Genomic DNA, 21,867 nt, shown 5'->3' on the forward strand with positions numbered 1-21,867 from the left:
AGAATCTTAATTGTTTTTGGGCGAGTGGACTGAAGATATTTCCTTATGTATTTTTCTTCTCATTGGTTTCACATGGTATCTGATCCCCAATTATGTGAAGAGTATACAATAATCAAATAACACCTGTTTTTCTTTATCTAAAGCATTTGTATGTCACACATGTGCATGTTTGCATATATATACATATATACATATATATATATATAGACAGATAGACAGATAGATAGAGAGACAGAGAAAGGAATAGAGAGCGATTCAGAGTGACAAATGGATAAACAGACTGAAAGACTGACAGACACACACTATTGCAGCTAGAGTTTCTGAAAAGACTTAGTCTCTCAAAGCCGACTATTGAGTTCAACAAGATTATTTCCTGTTCCATCCCCTATTCCTGTAAAGGTATCATTAAATTCTTTCAGGCTGAGGGCAACTTTATTGTGTGTATATAACATCTGCATGCATTTTATTTGGCTCTTATATTTTCTAAATGAACCATGGACCAAGTAATATTATTCATTTAACTTTATCATTAGTTTAAATCATACGTGGATTACATATAAGTTCTTTATTTAATCTTCTATATATTTGGTTAATCACTCTGTATATATTTATGTGAGATAATTCATTGAATATAACTCTGAAAATTATAAGGATGGTAGTAAATAGCAATAATGACTATTTTCGTGTGACGTGAAACAAAAATTTAAATATCTCTTCTAATTTGCTCATTTGATGGAAAGCATCAAAGTTGATTCCATATCATTCGTATTCTGAATAATGTTCAAACAAACATGGGCAGGCAAGTGTCTATGTGCAATTCTGACTTATGTACATTCAGAAAGTACCCTTAGAAATGTAAATGGACCATAGTATATGTGTACTCTTTTATTTACAAAATCATCTGTATACTGCTTACTAGAGTGGCTTCCTCAGTTTTTACTCATACTAGATACGTTCAGGGAATTCCCCAAATTTCCCACATGCTCATTAATTTTTAGTCATCTTTTGATGCTAACAGTTCTTACTCTGATGATGGACTATCATTGAATCTATGATTTTCATCTTTCATATCTAAGGCAACAGAATGTAATTTCATACTCACAGAATTTTGTATAATTTCAAAACCGGAACGTTAAAATATAATACTGGTTGTAAAGATACGCATTGTGGAGCTGGAATCATTGCCTCAGTGGAAAAGAACATTGACTGCTCTTCCAGAGCACCTGGGTTCCATTCCTAGAACCAACATGGATGTCCTCAAGCATTCATAATTTAAGTTCTAGAGGATCAAACTACTACTTCAAAGATAGACAAAGCAAAGCAACATGAGGAAATGAACCTCAAGAAAAGCACAAGAAACCTTTGTTCCCTCATTTACAAAGAAATGTCATAAAAGCACTAACATGAAATGAATAATATGCCAAGGATCTGATTTAGACCAATATAGGGCCTGTGATTTATACTTCAGTCCCTGTGTGTTAATATATGTTTTGGTCGTTAGAATATCTTGTTCTCCTTGTGTCATCCATTTCCTTTGGTTCCCACATTTCTCCTGGCTCCTCTATTTGAGCTCTGATGGGAGGAATTTGATAGTTACATCATACTTAGAGGTGTATGTCCCAAGGTATCTCCATCTATCTGCATAATTTCTGGCTGTGCATACCGGTGTTTGCTCCTGGCTAAAGGAGAAAGCCTTTCTGTTCATGTCTCAATAACTATCTGGTATAGTAGTATATCAGAGTACCTTTAAAAGTCATTTTGTCAGAACATTGTTTTACACAAGCAGTATTTGGATTTGCCCTAGGTCTCTGGACTAGGTACTCTGCTCTATGTCACCTAAGGAGTGCCAGAAAATGGTTCTGTCTTTTGGAGTGAGACTTAAGTCAAATTATACATTAGCTGATTACTTGAAAAATCGTTTTGCCAGCAATGCCATAGAGTTTTTGTGGTCAGCAATGATTATACCTGAATGTTTTTTGGCTGGGTTGATGTGAATGTTTCTTTTCTGGTACCTACCCATACCAATGATTCTAGAACATGGTGGTAAAGTTCTAAAGTAGGTAAAAATTTGACATTTAGATGTTAAGGAATTCTGTAGGTATAGTCAGAGTGTGTTTCCATTTCTGATCTTTTCGAACTACAGTTACATTATTCACAAAGAGTTTTATCAATATCTATCCATTTGCCTACAAATTTTATCATGACACTTGATAACAAGTTCTGCTTCTGGAAATTATGAACAGAACATAGTTGAACATGGTTAAGCAAGTGCCACTGTGTTAGGGTGAAGCATCATTAGGGTATATGATCAAGAGTAGTATAGCTAGATCTTGAGGTATATATATTCCCACATTTTGCTGATCTGCCATATTTCTGTAGGGGCTGTACATGTTTGCACTCCTACCAGAAATGGATGACTGTTCCTTAGTCGACTTTCATGCTTGATTGAGTTGATACTTGCGTTATTGATCTTAGCCCTTCTCACAAATGTAAAATGGTATCTCAAAGTAGTGTTGATTTGCATTTTCCTGGTGGCTAAGGCATTGGAACATCATCTTAAGTGTTTCTCAGGGCATTGAGTTCCTGTTAATGAGCATTTTCTGTTTATATCTGTAACCCATTTTAACTAGATTATTTGGATTTTTATGTCTACTTTTCAAACAACATATTTGGTTTTGGATGTTAATCCCCTACAGATCTATAGTTGGTCAAAATAGTTTCTCACTCTGCAGGTTGTTGCTTTTTGTGAATGGCAGTGTCTTTTGCCTTACAGAAGTTGCTCAGTTTCAAGAGGTTCCATTTATTAATTGCTGACATTAGTACCTAAATGTTCTATGTTCTATGCAGAAACTCATTTCTTGTGACAATGCATTCAAGGCTATTTTCCACTTTCAATAAAATAATACTTATTTTATCACGTCTCATGATCAGGTCTTTGTTATATGTGGACTTTAATCATTTGTAGGGTGCTAGGTATAGATTTATATGCATTCTTGTATATATTGGCATTTTGTTACATTAGCAACATGTGTAAAAATATTTTCTTAGTTCCATTGTGTTTTTCTGAATTCTTGGTCAAAATTTGGTTGTTCACATATGGATTGATGTTTGTCTGGGTCTTCAGTTTGATTCCATTGCTTAATTTGTCTGATTTTTTGCCAATATCAATATCATGGAATATCATGACTAAATCTCTGTGGTACAACTTAAAATATAGAATGGTCAAACAATCAGTAATTCTAATTTTGTTCAGTACTGTTTTAGTTATACTGGATTTTTCTGTTTGAATTAGTGACTTGTCCTTTCAAGACCTGTAAAGAATTGTGTTGGAATTTTGACAGGGATTACAGTGAATCTTTTTATTTCTTTGGTTGGGATGGGCCTTTTTGCTATGATAATTCAAAATCATGAGATATATTCTGCACCTGGAGTTTATTTCCAACCTGACGCCATAGCCAATAATCCTCAAATAAACAAAGACTTTTATTAATTTACAAACTCTGCGCCAATAGCTATGTCTTCCTACTGGCTAGTTCTCTCTTAATTATTAACCCATTTCTATTTATCTATATTTTACCACAAGCCTGTGGTTTACCCATAATCCACAATTTATTCCTTCAGACATCTGTTCAAGTCCCTCTTTGAATTCTCCCCCGAATTTTCCTGGTTGGGTAGCCTTGCCTATTCTTCCTGCCTGTCTACTGTCCACATAGTGGACATCAACCAAGGAGAGAAACATATATAAAGGAAGACATAAAACATCATCTCCACTTTTGTGTCTAAATAAAAAGCAATGTACTTACTTTAACATTTCAAATTTAATATATCACAAAAGTTATTAAATAAGATAATTAAGAATACTGTTAAAGCAAATATTCCATCATCTATCCTAATTTTGTGAGTCATATATCTACCTTAGATTTTATCATAACTAAAGAATCTCTAACCATGGCTATCTGACTTCAACTTCATCAAAGATTTCAGAAGGATAAAATAATAACTCTAGAATTGACAGAGATTTCTCATTGCCTAGACAGTCACCAAAATTTCTTGTGTAATGTTGGAGCATTCATCTACAGTCTACAGGCCAAGAAAGTCTGGCATACATGTCAAAAAATCAGGTACCCTGAAGGACTATCCCATCTTTTTTGGGCAAATTCAGCAGCCACTTTTCTGTGGGTCCTGTGTGTCCTGCTTGGACAGAATACAGTCAAACAGTCCAGGAAAGAGCATGGTTTGCGCAAACGGCTAGTCTTGTGATGTTGAAGGCAAACTCCATCATGAGTTTCTTTGCTGTCCATCTTCCTCTCTGATGTAATTGCTATTTCGACGAGCCATGGTGTCTCACTGTCATGACAAATGCTAAACCATTTTAAATACCATATTCTGTAGATACTGAAAGGTTTTGAAGAATAACTATTCATTTGAAATATATCTCTCTATGTCTAGAAAATCTAACAAACATAACTATAAAGTTTTAGTTAACTATATACTATATATACTTAATTATGTATTACCCTTTTAAAAGAGCTGTCTAAATACAATACCTAATCCAGAAGAGAATATACCTAAAACAAAATTGACCTTAAATTTGTATCAATAAATTAAAATAAAAACCAACAAATATATTTACTTCTAAATCATATTCTCCTTTTTTCTTTAGAAGGAGATTGACTATAATCAATAACCTTTTACACCCAACCTCAGTTTTCATTCATCAGTTAATAAGAGAAATATATATACTGAAGGTAATCCCCAATTAATATTTACATCTTCCTTCATAAAATGTTTTATACTAAAATGCTGATGTCAACCACATAACTTCAGTTCCCCAAATTGGCCACTTCCTTCTGGTGAATCTCACTACCAAGAATACACTATCAAAGTATTGAAGTCCAGAAATCAAGCCCCCTACCCTTTAGGCTGCCATAGTTAACCAAACATAATATTAAACTCCTCATAATAACATGTGGTTTGCCCCTTTACCTTTATAATCTGCCATCTGCCTATGGGCCACATATGACTTCACTCTTTCCAGAAACAATCTTTTGTCATCATCACCTACTAGGACAACTGTCCCTTTCCCCTATCCTTGATCCTTTTTTCCTTTTCTGTCATCTACTGTCTTTGTCTCCAATCCCTGCCCCTTTCCGTGTGGTGCAAATGTATCTCTTTGTGCTGAGAACTTGATCTTGTACACACTCATATGGTCCTTTCAAGGATACATTGACTTCATACTTTCCAGTTGTAATACGTTTGATCTTCTTCAGTTGCCTTAGTGCTCCTTTGTAAACTTCAAGTGCTATATTGAATAGGTGGTATATTGAGAGTGAATAATATTGTCTCATTCCTGATGTTAGAGGAATTGCTTTGAATTTTTCTACATTTGATTTAATGTTGGATATAGCCTGTCAGTAAATTACTTTATCATCTGAAGGGATGTCTCTTGTGTTCTCAATCTCTCTATGAATGGATTATGGATTCTTTCAAAGACTCTTTTCAGCATTTAATAAGATGATCACATGTTTTTTAGTTAATTTATATGGTGAATTACACAGACTTGTTTCCATATCTCAAGCAATTGCTGAACCTCTACGATGGAGCCTGCTTGGTTATTGTGGATGACCTTGTTGGTGTGCTGTTGGATTGAATTTTTGAGTATTTTACATCTGTGTTCATAATGGAAATTAGTCTGAGATTCACTTTTTTGTTGGGTCTTTATGTGCTTTGGGTTTCAGGGTAACTATAACCTCATAAGGTGAAATTATCAATATCCTTTTATGATTTGTGGAATAATTTAACAATTAATGGTATTAATTCTTTGAAAGTCTGATAGAGTTCTGTGCTGAAATCACATGGGCTGGTATTTGGGTTTGGGATTACTTATAAGGTTATAGGTCAATTTAATTTGTTAATCTGGTCTTGATTTTCCTTTATTAAGTGCTATGTGTTGAGGAAATTAGACATTTGTTTTAGATTTTTCAATTTGGTTAAGTACAACCTCAAATGTGTTCTAACACTGCTCTGCATTTTGTATGTGTCTGATTTTTGAGCTCATATTCTATTTCTTATTTTCTTACCTTGGATTTTCTTGCACCATATTTTAGTTACTTTGAATAAGGATATGTCTATCTTGTTAATTACCTTAAAGAAACACGTTGTTTTGTTTCTATTTCATTGGTTTCAACTCCCAGTTTGATTATTATTTTCCACTGCTGTTTGGGAAAATTACTTCTTTGGTTATAAACTTTTCATGTGTTTTGTTAAATTACAAGGATGAGATTTCTACAACTTGCAGAGGGGTCTTAGTTCTATGAACTTTCTTCATAGACACAATTTCATTAGTGGTCACAAGTTTTGTGTGTAATCTATTAATTTTCAATAAATTTTGGAAAGTCTTCTGGCACATCCCTAAATAATGCGAATGTCAGCAGCCATAAAGCCACCACAGCTCCTTGACAAAGATCCAGCAAATATTAGCTGCACGATAGCTGCCATGGCTCCTTTGGTTTTCATCTCCACCTCTTACATTTTATGACTTTTAATATTTTTACTTTTTGGGAAATTTGGATTGATGGAGAATATCATATATAGTATCTATCATTTCTCCCAGATGTTTATTTCTAAGATTTGCCATGAAAGTCCTGAGCATACTACACCTCCCCTCCCACTTTTAGGTTGTTATCTTTATCTATTAGAAGGTCCTTGTTATGCGTTGTAGTGTATAAAAACAAAAATTCTGAGGTTTCTATATGAGGTAAGAAATATTGGCCCACAGCATCATGCTGCCAGACCCATGCACTTTATTCTACAGCTTGACTAGGTATTTTTCTAAGATGCACCCTGCTCATGAATATGTAAATCCTGTGTGTCTAGATGTTAAATACAGAGAGGTCCACACCATCAACTACACATGATTGATGTCCTCTCCACAGTCACTGAGCACACAGGTCCTCATCATGGGATGCAGCTTGATCATTGTCTTCTTCATGGCAATAGCTATTGGTAAGAATTTACAGTCCCAAACCTAAAGAAACAATAGGGACTGAGGTGACAGTGACATCCACATTGCCTTTATCTCCACAGGTGTCCACTCACAGTTCCAGCTGCATCAGTCTGGGGCTGAGCTGGTGAAACCTGATTCTCAGTGAAACTGTCATTTTAGGCTTCAGGCTACACCTTCACTAGGTATAATATGGACTGGGTGAAGCAGAATCCTGGGCAGAGTATGGAGTGTATTGGATATGTTTATCCTGGGAATGGTAATACTGGCTACAATGTGAAGATCCAGGGCAAAGCCACACTGACTGCAGACAGATTTCCATACAGCAGACATGGAACTCAAAAGTGTGATATCTGAATATGCTGCCATATACTACTGTTGGACAAAAAGTGTTGTAATCACATCCTGATTGAGACCGAATCCATGGAGGATCAGTAAGCTGCCCTGGGAATGAGATGACAGAGAAGATCAATCTGGAGACTCACTCAAAAACAAATATGCTGTGTGCCACTTTGTCTGTCAATTCTCACATTCTTATCAGCTTCTCAAAATTACAAGTGTGCATGAATAGATGCTGATTTAGGATTCTCTATTTCACCCCATAACATGAAAATCTATTCACCATTAACCACATCTATTAGCACATTTCGTTATTAATAAAATAATAAAAGTGAAAATTTGTGATTATGCACTATGGTAAAACTATCAATGGATTCCCGGAAACTGAGGTCTTTGTTGTTGTAACTTTTAATAACTTAATTTACCATTAAAGTCCAAAGATAACATCTCAGAAAAATATTTTCATAGTCTGAAAGTTTACATGATTTAAGGGGGTATCATTAACTCTCTCCATGTGGTTCAGCAGAAGTTCCAATCTCCTATAATGTGAGATATGTATCAAAATGCACTCTCACACAAGGAAAATAACTGCAAGGTGTTCAAGAGAATTATTAAATTACTTCTCACAAAACTTGTTTATCATTTCAGTGTACTACATGTTCATTGAGGTAGGTTCTGAGACCATACATTATTCCTTGGTAACATATTTACTTCCTACCCTGTGTCACTAACATGCCCCACCGTCTCAAGCCTTTATACATCATGGGCCTGTACTAATACACCATCAACTCCATTCTTCTACAGACTGATTGAATTTTGGCCTGTAGAAGTACCTGTAAACACTGTCCACTAGTTGTGCACTCTATAAGTTCAATTCATTCTCAGTGATCACTAATACAGCTAGATCCAACAAAAGCAACATATAGACTTGCTTTCATGGATCTTGATAACAAATAAGGCACAACTCACCCTTCATACTTGAAATATGTACTCAAAAGAAATATAGATAACGAAGGTAGAAGGAAGGGTCATAGTTTGTGTATCATGCATGAGCCCAGAGACAAAATTATAATAGGATGTTCTCCAAGCCTGTTGGCAGCATTGCAGATGCACCAGTTACTAAGAAGTAAATGGCAGCTTGCAGTGATGAGGGAGTAGGGTACTGAGGGTTTTCCTCTGTGGATTTCCTTACCAACACCATTGCATTCACAGCAATTGTATTGTTGAAATGTGAGATGTCTATTCTAGAACCTTGAGAGCTTCTTTCTTTAATAAAACCAATATACCTGTTCAATGGGAATATATAAGCCAAAGTGCCATAAAACACCCATTAGTATAGGTTAAGGATATCTGGGCCTCAGATCACTTGGAAACATTTTGGGGAAATTGTCACAGGAATACTCAGCTGATACTTCATGAGTTTTCATAGTTCAGTTGATAACTGGTAAGGAATAGACAACAGAAGTCTCCAATGTTCTGCGTAGTGACTGTTGGTTTCTACTTCCTTCTCATTGAAATATGTTTTATATTTGTTAACTGACCTGTGATTACCAAGGTTCTGCCTACTCGTTCTCTTGATTCCTGTATCTGAATATATCATACATGGATATGGGGGCTACAGCAGAGCTGAAGGCTTACTGTTTTTCTCTGAGCACAGGAGCTCTGCCTTGGGTGTAGCTTGATGAAGACAGCAAAGACCCTGCTCTATTCTGTTTTCATTTTACTTTATTGGGAACTGCTAAAGTTGGATTTTACTAACACTTGGAAAGTGACTATCTTTGAGAGGGACATTGACAGTAACATTGACACAACCTGAAATCCATGTCTGAAATATCCAGTAAGCATCTTCCCATAAACAAAGACATTTATCCTTCCACCTTAGCTCTTTGAGCTCTGAAGTTTCAGGATTTTTTTTTCTGATCAAGACAGACAGTGCAGCTTCAGTGTAAGCAGTGACACACCAAACTGGAGGGGAACTCAGAGCCAACAGGAGGGGCAAGGTAGCCAAGAATCCCAGATGAGAGATAACATTGGTGTGGGGGGGGTACTCTCTTTCCTCTATGGTGTCTTTTCTTAAAGTCCATAAACTGAATTGCACCTGTGACATTTCCATAAGGCAACTCAATGCAAATTCTTTGTTATACATGCCACAGGTTTGTATATCCTTGTTTATTTTAATCTCATTTTCTTTTTATAATGTTTCTGAAGAAAATTTATGTAAGTTATTCTGATCATCGATTGTCCATTTTTAACTTCTTCTTACTTTCCCATCTACTGAACACCACACCATTTCTTTCTCTTAGTACATAGCACAGAGTCAAAAATGAAAGACTAAAATAAAAGACATAAAACACTAAGAAAAAAAGAAACGCATGCACGCAAAACTCATGAAAATTCACAACTATGGAACCATGCGATATAGGCAAAACAACAGTAAGATGAAAGAAAATTGGCAAGCAATGTGATATGAGAGTAAATATATAAAATTTTCCTATATCTATTTGCCTTTGATTTTCTACTCTTCCACTTGTGTCCATCCTTAAATGAGTTAATATGTCCAAAGAGATTCCATTGAAGAGCAATAGTTTTTCATTTACAATCATCAAATGTAGAACCTTCCAGGTTACATGTGAGAACCTGTGTGCATGTTCCTCTCTCAATACTGGGATTCCATCTGGCTTGGCTTCACTCAGGCCCTATGCAGGCTCTCACAGTCTCTGTGAGTTCATGTGTGCATCAATCAATCCTGTTTTGTCTAGAATCCACTGTTTCCTTGGAGTTATCCACCACTTCTTGCTCTTATAATCAATTCAGTTTTAAAATTCTTTCTCCAAAGCAAGACTTATCTATGGAGTTACTGTAGGTAAGTAAAAGCAATGCAATACCTCATAGTTTTCTCATCACCTGTGGGGGCTCTCTGACCATTACCTAATAGGGAGTTTTCATGTGCTCAGAACAGTGGTATTCAGTTAATAACTCATGTGTTCTGTGAGCAGCTCTGTCCTCCAATGTAGGCACCTCTGTTCAACGACTTAGAAGTTAATATAAAATGCAAACCTCACCGATATCCTTTCAGGTCATCTTTCTGCAGGCCTGTAGTTCACATAACCATAAAGCATAATCAGAACAGCCACATCTGGGACAATACTAATAATTAAATCAACAATTTATGACAACTCACTAGTTTTTCATACAATTTTCTTAATACTATCATTTTAACAACAATACTATACCATCAGGTCCATAGAAACACACCAAAATCTGAACACAAATTTATGCCATCAATAAAAGAAACTCACAAATACAAAACTAGGAAACTATGAACTGTTCATTATTTCCAGTATTGTGATACAGAAATATCATTATAATTTACATTTCTCTTACTAAATTCTAGACATTTCATCACTAACAGTATTCCTACTTTGATTTATTTTGCCATGTGGATTCTATATCCTCTACAGGTATATGACGACTTACGATTAGGCATCCTTATTTCAATATGGCCTTATAAAATATATATGCATTTATTTTTGTAAATTAATTCATTCAAACTACTGTTCCCCTCTTTCTTCTCCTTCAAATCCCTCCCTATTTTCCACTGACTCCCTATTCACTCCTCCATTCCTTTTCAGTAGAGAGAATGCTTCCCATGGATATCAACAAAACATGGCATGTCATGTTGATGACAGAGCTCAGTAATCAGATAATTGTCCCCACAATCAGAAGAATCAGCAGAGATGGCCCCTGCTCCCACCTTTAGGAGTCCTGTGGAGTCTCACTTTTACATCTCAGTGGAACCTCCAATTGCGGCCCCCATGCCATAAGCAACTCTGGAGTGTCAGGAAAAGAAAGACAAGATGTCCAGCTGTTTGTACTAAGTGTCTTTATTTTGCAAGTGCTAAGAGGTCTCTCTCTCTTGTAGGATGGAACAGTTTTATATATATTCTTATAGTATAAAAACCCCAGGTGGAAGAGAATATGATTTCCTCATGCTAGATGTTGATGTCAGTGGGGCAATGGAAGGGCAGTAAGCTAGGATTAGAAAACAGGATGCAACTGTGACTATCACCTGATAAAGAACTCAGAGACCCTGTGGGGGCTAGGCCCCAACATCTCCCTCTTTTTATTTTTCGAAAATTTGTTTGAACTGTTTGCTACTCTATAGAACCTTCTATACAGATTTCTCTGGTTCTCAGGCCATGTTATAAGCTATTGTCATTTTTCCCAGGGGCTACAGCCACACCCATTCCTTGTAAAATTTTTTAGAGATGACTCACAAAATTGACCTTTAATTTGTAGCAATAACCAAACCTGTATGAATGCAAATAAACATTTACAAACAACATTTGGGAATGTGGGTGTCATTTTTTGGAAACTACTTTCTGATGTTAAGGGGCACTGTTGATACCATGGGGATCACGACCATAAAACAGAAACCTGTATAAGTTCTTATTTTCGGGGTCTGTAAGGATGCATCATCTTAGCTGTTTTAGATGTTGAATCACTTCAGCCACTGTTTCTGGGGGTCTTGCTTCATCAAACCATACTAGTCTCAAAGGAACCCACAGCTTTTTTTTTCCTGTGGAAACAAAAGCAGAATTTTTCCCAAGTAACCTGTCCTTATATTTAAATTTAGAAGTCAAACATTTTCAAAATATATACGTTGGATTATTTCTTCAGTATTGATAATAAAATGTCTTTTAGCAGTTTTTGTTTCTTTCTTAGCAATTAAACAGCTTAAAAGCAACTCAACAGCAAACAGTATCCAGATTCTCCATCTATTTTCCATTACATATACTTTTACCTTTTTCTTTTCTTTCACTTAATACCAGTACCTTGTTTACTAACTGATACCAATTTTCAAGTCACCAATTTTATTCCAGCCTCCAACTGAGGATGATCCCAAAGGTAAAAGCCTTAAGATTTATTCAATCAATCCTCTAACTGAGGGAGATCTCTCAGGTTCCCCTTTCTTTCCTGACCTTGCGGGCGAAGGCCTGGAGATTTAACCTGGTACCCCTAATTTAGTAGCCCTTTCCAATACACCCGCATAGCCTTACATGCTGGCCAGCTTTTGAGGGCAATCTTTCAGTTCCCCTTTACTTTCCTGACCTCAATTGATCAGGTGAAAGGCTGGAGATTAATTTAATACACCTTCTCCTTAGAAGGTGATCTGCTTTTACCTTTTTGACCATTCAATTTTACTGTTAGAAGTTGAGGTACCTGTTATTAATTCTTTTCTTTGTCAAGTCTCTCCTCTCCTGAGTCTTCTTTCTGGCCAATCTTTCCCAGTCTTTCTAAGTCTCTCTGGATCTGGGTGGTGTAGGAGTAAACCCCACAAAGCTATCCACCCATGAGGGCAGGGACACACCCCAAACACATATATGTGGCATGTACGTAAAAGCAATTTGTGATGTTTTTAGTATTTCTCAATTAATAGCCTCTTTATTATTGTTTATATAATATGCATATGTATTTCATATATACATTATAATTCTATAATGATAATAAAACTGGTGTCCCCAACTGAGGTCCACTAGAGATATATTGATTATGTCAGCCTCTAAGGTTGACACACACCAGAGAATAAGATATAGCAAGAAGATGTGCAAATATGGACTCCTGCTCATGAAGACCAGCCCTGCCCTGACCCTCCAGGGCTAGTGCTGTCTTACCATTCAGTGACCACCACTGAAAACACGACAATTAACATGGGGTTGGGGATGCACTGGCTTTTTGTTGCTCTTTTAAAGGTAGATAACAAGGGATACTAAGTGTATGAGTGAGATAATATACTTTTGTGATAGTTTCTTGATCAGGATTATCTATTTGCAGGTGTCCACTGTGAGGTGCAGCTGGTTGACTTTGATAGAGAATTAGTGAACCCTGAAGTCTGTCCTGTGTGGCCCCTGGGTTCACCTTCACTGATAATGCCATGTTTTGGATTTGTCAGGCTAGAGGGAACCTGCTGGAGTGGGTTGCTAGCATAGGCACTAGAAGTTATATTTTTGTAACCTATTACATGGATTCGGTGAAGATTTACCATATCCAGAGATTTTTTTTCCAAAGCATGGCCTACCTGCAAAGGAACAACCTGAGAACTGAGGACATGGTCATGTATTATTGTCTTGTGGACACATTGAGGAGTCCTCAGTATGAGCCCTAGAGAAAACCTCCTGCCAGGATCCTGCAGCCAGCAGGGGGCGCTTAGCACACATAAAGCCCAGGAGATATATTTCAGTTTTCTTTGTGTTATCCGCTGGTTTTCAATAATAGACTCTAGGAACTGATCACATCTCTATAAATAAACAAATCCTGTTTTGAATCAGTTTCTGAATATATATGTTCCCTAGTCCTACCTGAACAAAATGAAGATAGTGTATATGAGAGCAAATTCTCTGAGATCACCATGATCAACTAAAGGGAAACCTCAAGAAACTTAGGATATCCTCTCCATGAGAAATCTGATTGCTATGAATTGATGGATGTTACCATCAAATAGTACCTTTTGACAAGTGTGAGTATTCTTCTCAGGTTCTTAGAACCTATGCGACTGTATGCTGAATTAAAATTATCCTCTATTTATATGTTGGTGTATAGGTCAAATACTATCAGAGAAGCTTCATTAAGCAACTTGTGGAAACAGATGCAGAACCACTTTACATCCCACAGAAGAGGGGGATAAAGAAATGTAGGAGACAGAGGGGTAAAGTTCACAGTAAAAATACTCACAGAATCACCTAAACTAACATGATAGGGGTTCACAGAGTCTGAACTGGAACAGTTATCCTGCACAGAAATGCCTGAGGCCCACTGTATATTTGTTATAGCTGTGTGGCTTAGTATTTTTGTGGGACTCCTAACATTGGGAGCATGGGCTGTCTCAAACTCTTTTACTAGCTTTTGAGACCACACTTGCCATGCTGTGTCTCCTCATTCACTCATAATACTTGTGGAACATGATTAGTCTTACTGAAAATTGATATGCTAAGTTTTCTTGATTCTCATGGTACACCTGCACTTTCCTGAACATAAATGGAGGAGCAAGTGGATTGGAGTATGAACAGAAAGGAGGAATGGGGGAGGGAGGAGAGTGAGAAGGAATGGGGAAACTGTGGACAGGATATAAAATAAATAAATTTATATAAAAATGAAAATTAGCTGGGTGCTGGTGGCACATGCCTTTAATCCCAGCACTCAGGAGGCAGAGGCAGGTGGATCTCTGTGAGTTCGAGGCCGGGCTGGACTGACAGCCTCCAAAACAATACAGAAAAACCCTGTCTCGGGAAAAAAATGAAAATTAAAAATAATGCATAAAATACAAATTTATTTCCATGGTACACTCCTTTTTTCCTTCAGCTGCAAAGTGGGGACATGTCAGTATGCAGAAAAAATTGTTTTTGGTTTTTTCAAGACAGGGTTTCTCTGTCCCTTTGGAGATTATAACGATACTCGAGGCTATATAGGGAAAAACAATATATTTATTTATCAGGGAGAGAGAGAGTTGCACATACCAGGAGTTAGAAGCTTGGCTGGCTTCCAGGAGAAAAGAGGGAGGCCCCTTTTTCTTTCACTACGTTTTATCTCTACCTTGACCCCGCCCTGTTGGGCGGGTAGCTTTGTGGGGTTCACTCCTACAATTCCCCTTTTAGTCTAAATAGAAGATTTAAATTTGATACAAACTCAAACATATACAACATATATACATAGAGGGTGATAATTAAGTTATAATCTACTTATCCTAAACTAAACATATCCATTCCACCTAAATTCTAAACTTATCCGAAAGGGATGCCTAAGTCTGAACACCTCCTTCCAGTTCCAACCCTAAATAATTGCAAATTACACTAACAGGGGTAAACTATCCGTTTATGTAAATAGTAGGGAGATGGGACGTGGAATTCTCAAAGTTACTTCCTGCTGAAGTGGGACGATGACAATCATGGGGACCTGTGGGAAAAATTGTTAGTATAGCAAGAGTCTTAAATAGGTCGCTTTGCAGGAGAGGCTTGACTGAAATTCCGGATTAGATTTCTGATTTTGATTGAAGCTCTTGTCTGAAGCTCTGATCAGATTGTAGAAGATGCACTGTATCAGTTCCTTGGCCTGACGATGTGTCGGGTGATGTAGTTCCAAGCTGGTTTCAGGATGGTGCCTGTCAGGTGGGGTCGATGATGTGGGGCAGTTTAGATGTATCCAGTCGAATCAAGCAGAGTTGGGAAAGTGAATCCACATTCTCTTTCTGAAGCAGTTGAAGATCACTGTCAAGAAATCCCTTTGTCTCTAGAAAACTGAAATATTAATGTTAGCACAGAAATTCTTAACTTCTATGTGTAGGAATACTGGAAAAGGCAACCCTGAGGAAGATAATACACATGAAGGAGATTAGAGTTTTAGAAAAATCAAATATACACAGATGACAGTCCCCATATATGTATATCTTTTTTTGATGTTGTTTCTGTCTTATATCAATGGCTCTTTGATATAATACAGAAAGTCTGAATTGCATTTTAACAATATGCTTGGGTTTAAAGCAGGAGAGCCAATCCAACTCCAAATCCAGCAATAATTAAATGAATTGGGACTCAGGTATATTATGAAGTGAGAAATAGAAATTATAATATCAAAATACAGAGATTTAGACATTGATAACACATCACATTATTTCATGTTTGGTGGTCCTCTGAGTAGCTATCCTTTCTTCTTTAGGTATCCATATACATAGGATCCTTATACATAGCAGACCTTGTAGATGAGCTGTCATCCTTCCTCCTCCTGAGACATTTTCTGTTCTGATCGAATCTTAATTAATTTAGATGGGACCCAAAGCATTTCTTCTCCTGTGGAAACAAAAGCGTAACCCCTTCCCCAACGTAACACATATCCTGGTTTCCAGACTGAGGTCATAACATCCTTAAAATACACCGGTTGGTTCAGTTCAGAAATCTTCTCTGTATTCCAGTGTCTTTCTGCTGCAGTCTGTCCTTTTTCATCAGCATTAAGAAAATTCAATGTTAGTAAAGCATTATGTAACCTGTGTTTAGGGGTCTTTGTTCTCCCCGGCTGTTTATGAAGCATCTCTTTTAAGGTTCGGTTAGATCTTTCAATCACTGCTTGTCCTGTGGGATTGTAATGTATACCAGTCACATGTTTTATATTATAATATTTGAAGAATTGTTCCAATTTACTGGAGACATATGCCGGAGCATTGTCAGTTTTTATCGTTTTAGGTATACCCACAACAGCCATCACCTCTAAGAGGTGTGTAATAACAGATTCAGCTGAGGGCAGTAGCCCATTGGAATCCTGAGAACGTGTCTATGGTATGGTGTAAATATTTTAAACTGCCAAATTCTGGGAAGTGAAATACATCCATTTGCCAAAGTTCATTCCTACGAATACCTTTAGGATTACAACCTGCTGGTAAGGGAGTTTGATTGTAGAAGGAGCAACTGGGGCAATTTTTTACTATTTCTTTGGCTTCTTGCCAGGTGATAGAAAAATCCTTCTTTAAACCTTTGCTGTTGACATGGTGTTTCTTATGAAATTCTGAAGCTTCCAACACATTACCCACTAACAAACGATCAATTTTATCATTGCCTTGTGCTAGAGGACCTGGCAAACCTGTATGGGACCTGATGTGTGTTATACATATAGGATCAGTCCTGTTTCTGATGGTTTCCTGTAATTGTAAAAATAATGAGGTTAATTCTGTACTATCAGGAACAAATTCTGCAGTCTCAATATGTAAGACAACTCTTTCCGCATACTGAGAATCCATGACTATATTGAGAGGCTCTGTAAAGTCTTTAAGTACCATGAGGATGGCATATAACTCTGCCTTTTGTACGGAGTTGTAAGGGCTTTGAACTATTTTACTTATATTTCCTGATTTATACCCTGCCTTACCTAATTTGTTTGCATCCATGTAGAAGGTAAGAACTCCAGAAATAGGTGTTTGTCTCACGATACGTGGAAGAATCCAAATTGTTTTCTTTATGAATTTGATTCTCTCTGTTTTGGGAAATTTATTACTAATAGTTCCCAAAAAGTCACTGCAAGCTATTTGCCAATACTCATTATCTTTCCATAAGGAGGAAATTTCATCATTTGTTAAAGGTACAATAATTTCAGCTGGATCTTTCCCAGTCAGTTGACAAAGCCTTAACTTACCTTTTAATATCAAGTCAGAGATCTTTTCTATGTATGTTTTCAATTTTTTATTCTGTTTATGTGTCAGAAATACCCATTCTAGTATGATGTCTTCCCTCTGCATTAATATTCCTGAGGGGTATTCTCTAGATGGTAAAATAACTAGAATACAATCCAGGTTTGGATCCACACGGTCCACATGTGCTTCTAATATTCTCTTTTCTACCCATTCTAATTCTTTTTCAGCCTCAGCTGATAGTACTCGTGGGCTGTTTAGATCTTTATCTCCTTTTAAAGCCATTTTCAAGTATATCAAATCATGCCCTTCTACACCTATAATTGTCTGTAATTGAGAGATTTCTCCTAATAGTTTTTGCAGATCATTAAGAGTCCGGTAACGATCTCTTCTAATCTGTACTTTCTGTGGTCTAATTTTCTGAGCATCTATTTTATAAACTAAATAGTTAATAGAATCTCCTCTTTGTATTTTTTCTGGGGAAATTTGTAATCCCCAGCGAGGCAAAGTTTCTTTTACTGCTTCAAACATCTTTTCCAGTGTATCCTTATTTGAATCAGACAATAATATGTCATCCACATAATGATATATTAACGAATGAGGAAATTTTTTCGAATTATTTCTAGAGGTTTATTCACAAAATATTGACACAAATTTGGACTGTTTAACATACCTTGAGGTAGTACCTTCCACTGGAATCTCTGTACCGGACGGGAATTATTATAGGTAGGTACCATGAAGGCGAACTTTTCTCTATCTATTTCTTGTAACGGTATGGTGAAGAAACCATCTTTGAAGTCTATAACTATAATTGGCCAATCCTTAGGAATTAGAGAAGGTAACGGCATCCCAGGTTGTAGAGACCCCGTAGGCTGAATTACCTTGTTGATGGCTCTAAGATCAGTAACCATTCTCCACTTACCAGACATCTTCTTGACAACAAAAACAGGTGAATTCCATGCACTAGTTGATTCCTCAATATGTCCAGCATCTAACTGTTCCTGAACTAACTTCTCCAAAGCCTCTAACTTCTCAGATGTCATAGGCCATTGACCCACCCAGACGGGTTCATCTGTCAGCCATTTTAAGGGTAGATATTTTGGTTGCTCTGTTGGTTTGGCACTAGCATCTTGCATCTGTACAGCCTGTACATTTGGCATCTGTTTTCTGTACTGCCTTACTATATTCCTTGTACCACTAAAAGCTTGTCTATAATTCCTAGCTGATACAGGAGGAATGTTAATCTGTGTATTCCATTGCTAGTGTAGATCACGACCCCAGAGGTTTATAGCAATATCTTCAATGTATGGCTTTAACCTTCCTCTCTGTCCTTCTGGCCCAATAAAGTCAATCCATCTAACGCTCTGTTTAACTTCAGATAGGGTTCCAATCCCTAAGAATTGAACATTAGCCTCTTTTAAAGCCCAGTTATGTGGCCAGGACTGCTGATTAAGGATAGTGACGTCACTTCCTGTGTCCAGTAGACCGTAAATTACCCTATTATTTACCTTAACTGGCAGCTTGGGTCTATGATATTGTATAGAAGTTTGCCAAAATATATGTTTTGTATCTCCTCCTGATGTAATTGATTCATCCTCTGGAGCTAATGTATTGTCCAGTGCCGTATTATTTACAATGGGCAGTGGATCTTCTAATTGTCCTGGGAGAGGCTGTCCTCCACTGTCACTGGGAATGACCGGATAATCTCTTTTTTTGGCTTTAAAGATCTACCTTGTCTATCTGTTGTGGATCTGCATTCATTTGTCCAATGCCGGCCTTTTCCACACCTCCTGCAGAGACCAGGAGGTTGAAGCCTTCTGTTTGACACATTCCTGGTAGAAGCATTATTCCTAGGAATGCGTTGTCTACAGTTCCTACTCAGATGTCCCATTTTACCACAATTAAAACATCTAAAGTTTTGATGTCTTTTGAAACTTCTAGAGATTGCTTCCCCAACCCAATTTGGTATCTCCTCTTGGGTAGGCCATATTTCATCCTGATTCCTCCTAAATCCTTTAGAAATGGCTTCTCCCATCCAAGTTCCTGCCTCTGGATTGTCATACTCAACATTAGTTGTATATAAGACCCATTCCTCCAACGGTGCTGATCTTACCTTTAATGGCCACAGTATCTGTTTGTAATGTGGGTTTGCATTCTCATAAGCCAACGATTCTGTAAGAAGTCGCCTAATATTAGGATCAGTTATTTGTAAATCTACTGCTCTGGATAATCTTTGTAAGAATTCAGAGAATCTTTCTCTCGGACCCTGTATCACTTTTGAATATGCTTCAACTCTTTCCCCTGGTTCACGAACCTTATCCAAAGCATTTAGTGCTGCTGTTTTGCATAAATCAAATGTACGCTCATCATAACCAGCTTGGACCTGCGGGTCAGAAAATTGTTTCTCCCCCATAATCTTACTTTCAGAAGCATCAAATCCATCCCTCAAACCTTGAAGTTCAAGGGCCTTGGCTTCCTGTCTCCACAAAGCTTTCCACTGTATTTGAGTAGACTGGTCCAACACTGCAGATATTAAATCATTCCAATCTGAGGGAGTTATCTTATTGGTCGTAGCCCATGTACTTAGTAACTGTTTCACATAAGGGCTGTGGACCCCAAAAGTCATTATCGCATTTTTAATGGATTTCATATCTTTCATGGGAATAGGTTCCCATTTCTGTGTAGTGGAACCAGATTGGTGCCTCCGTGATGATGACCTTTCTACTACAGTTACTGGAAAGGCCACCTTAGGATGTCTAGTAGCCATATTTCGTTTATTTCCTAGTGGCCTAGCATCCATTGACTCAACTTCTGATATTTCAGAGGATGTATCTTCTAAAGATTGAAATTTTGCAACCATGTCATCCTTTAAGTCTCGTATTTCCTGCATTAAAAATTGTTCCAATTCCTTGGACTGTTCATTGAGGTCTTCTATTTCCTCCATTAAAATGTGTCCCAAGTCCTCAGATTGTTCATTAAGGTCTTGGATTTTCTGCATTAAAGATTGTTTTAACTCTTTGGATTGTTCAGTTAAACGAGATTCCAAGCTTTTCATACCATCCTCCCTAAAAACTCCAAAGGCATCTATTTTTCCTTCCAGAAAACACATTCGATCCGCTAGATTGCCATTATTATCAGACATAGATTGAATCGACCCTGCTAATTTTGAAAATTCCTCCTGGTTAGATTCCATCTTAGCCATAAATGTAGAGGACATCGAATTGAATGTGTCTCGAAGGTTGTCCTGGTCAAATTTAACCAAATCCCCTTGTTCCTGAATTTTTAACTCTAACTTTTGAATTGACTCTGATAATTTGGAAAGTTCCACCTGATTAGACTCTGTCTTAACCATAAATGAAGTAGACATTGAATTAAACGTAACCAAATCCACTTGTTCCTGAATTTCTGACTCTAATTTTTTAATTGACTCTGCTAAATTGGAAAGTTCCACCTGGTTAGAGTCAGTCTTAGCGGACATTGAATTAAATGTAGCCAAATCCACTTGTTCCTGAATTTTTGACTCTAATTTTTTAATTGACTCTGCTAAATTGGAAAGTTCCACCTGGTTAGAGTCAGTCTTAGCGGACATTGAATTAAATGTAGCCAAATCCACTTGTTCCTGAATTTTTGACTCTAATTTTTGAAACATAAGCTCATGCTTCTTCCAAGTGATTATATGTATTAATACACTAATCACAAGCATGGCACACATATATGTAAGAAAAATATCATAATTGTCTTTTACCACATAATCCATCACATTGGTAATGAAATCTCCAAAATCCTACAGTGTTAAATTACCTGTCATGTTATAATTAGATGTTCTTACCATCAATCGGTGATTCCTAAATTGGAAAAATTCACCTCCTTTATTATCTCAAATTAAAATACCTGTAGTTACCGTGCTTGGCCAGCAGATGGCTGAAGTGTACTGCTAAACGCTACCTCTCCGCGGAAAATCGGATGCTCCCAAGGAACCTGTGAAAACTTAATGGGCAGATTTGGGAAGGCAGATTCACCGCACAGCAGTGGAGCTTGTAATGGATCTGATAGCTGCTGAGGCAGTGCAGTGTAGAATTATTCAGGCACGAGAGTCCCCGGTTCTGCCTGACGGGCAGCAGCGGAGGGGAGGGAGCGGGCAACCAATGGCCGGGATGCCTGCGGCTGGAACGCGCGGTGGTCAGCAACTGCGAGTTGCAGCAGTGGGCTGTGAGCAGCACGTGTGGTGTTGCCGGGTGGGCGGCAAAGGGGTCTGAGTCCCCGGTTCTGCGCGCTTGGCAGGCGGCAGGAGCGCAGAACGATCGCGGGGGGGGGGGCAGCTCCGGGCGCGGAGCGGTGGCCGGGGGCGCTCAGGGTC

This window comes from Mesocricetus auratus, unplaced genomic scaffold (assembly GCF_017639785.1).
Source record: "Mesocricetus auratus isolate SY011 unplaced genomic scaffold, BCM_Maur_2.0 Super-Scaffold_15014, whole genome shotgun sequence".
Lineage (NCBI taxonomy): Eukaryota > Metazoa > Chordata > Mammalia > Rodentia > Cricetidae > Mesocricetus > Mesocricetus auratus.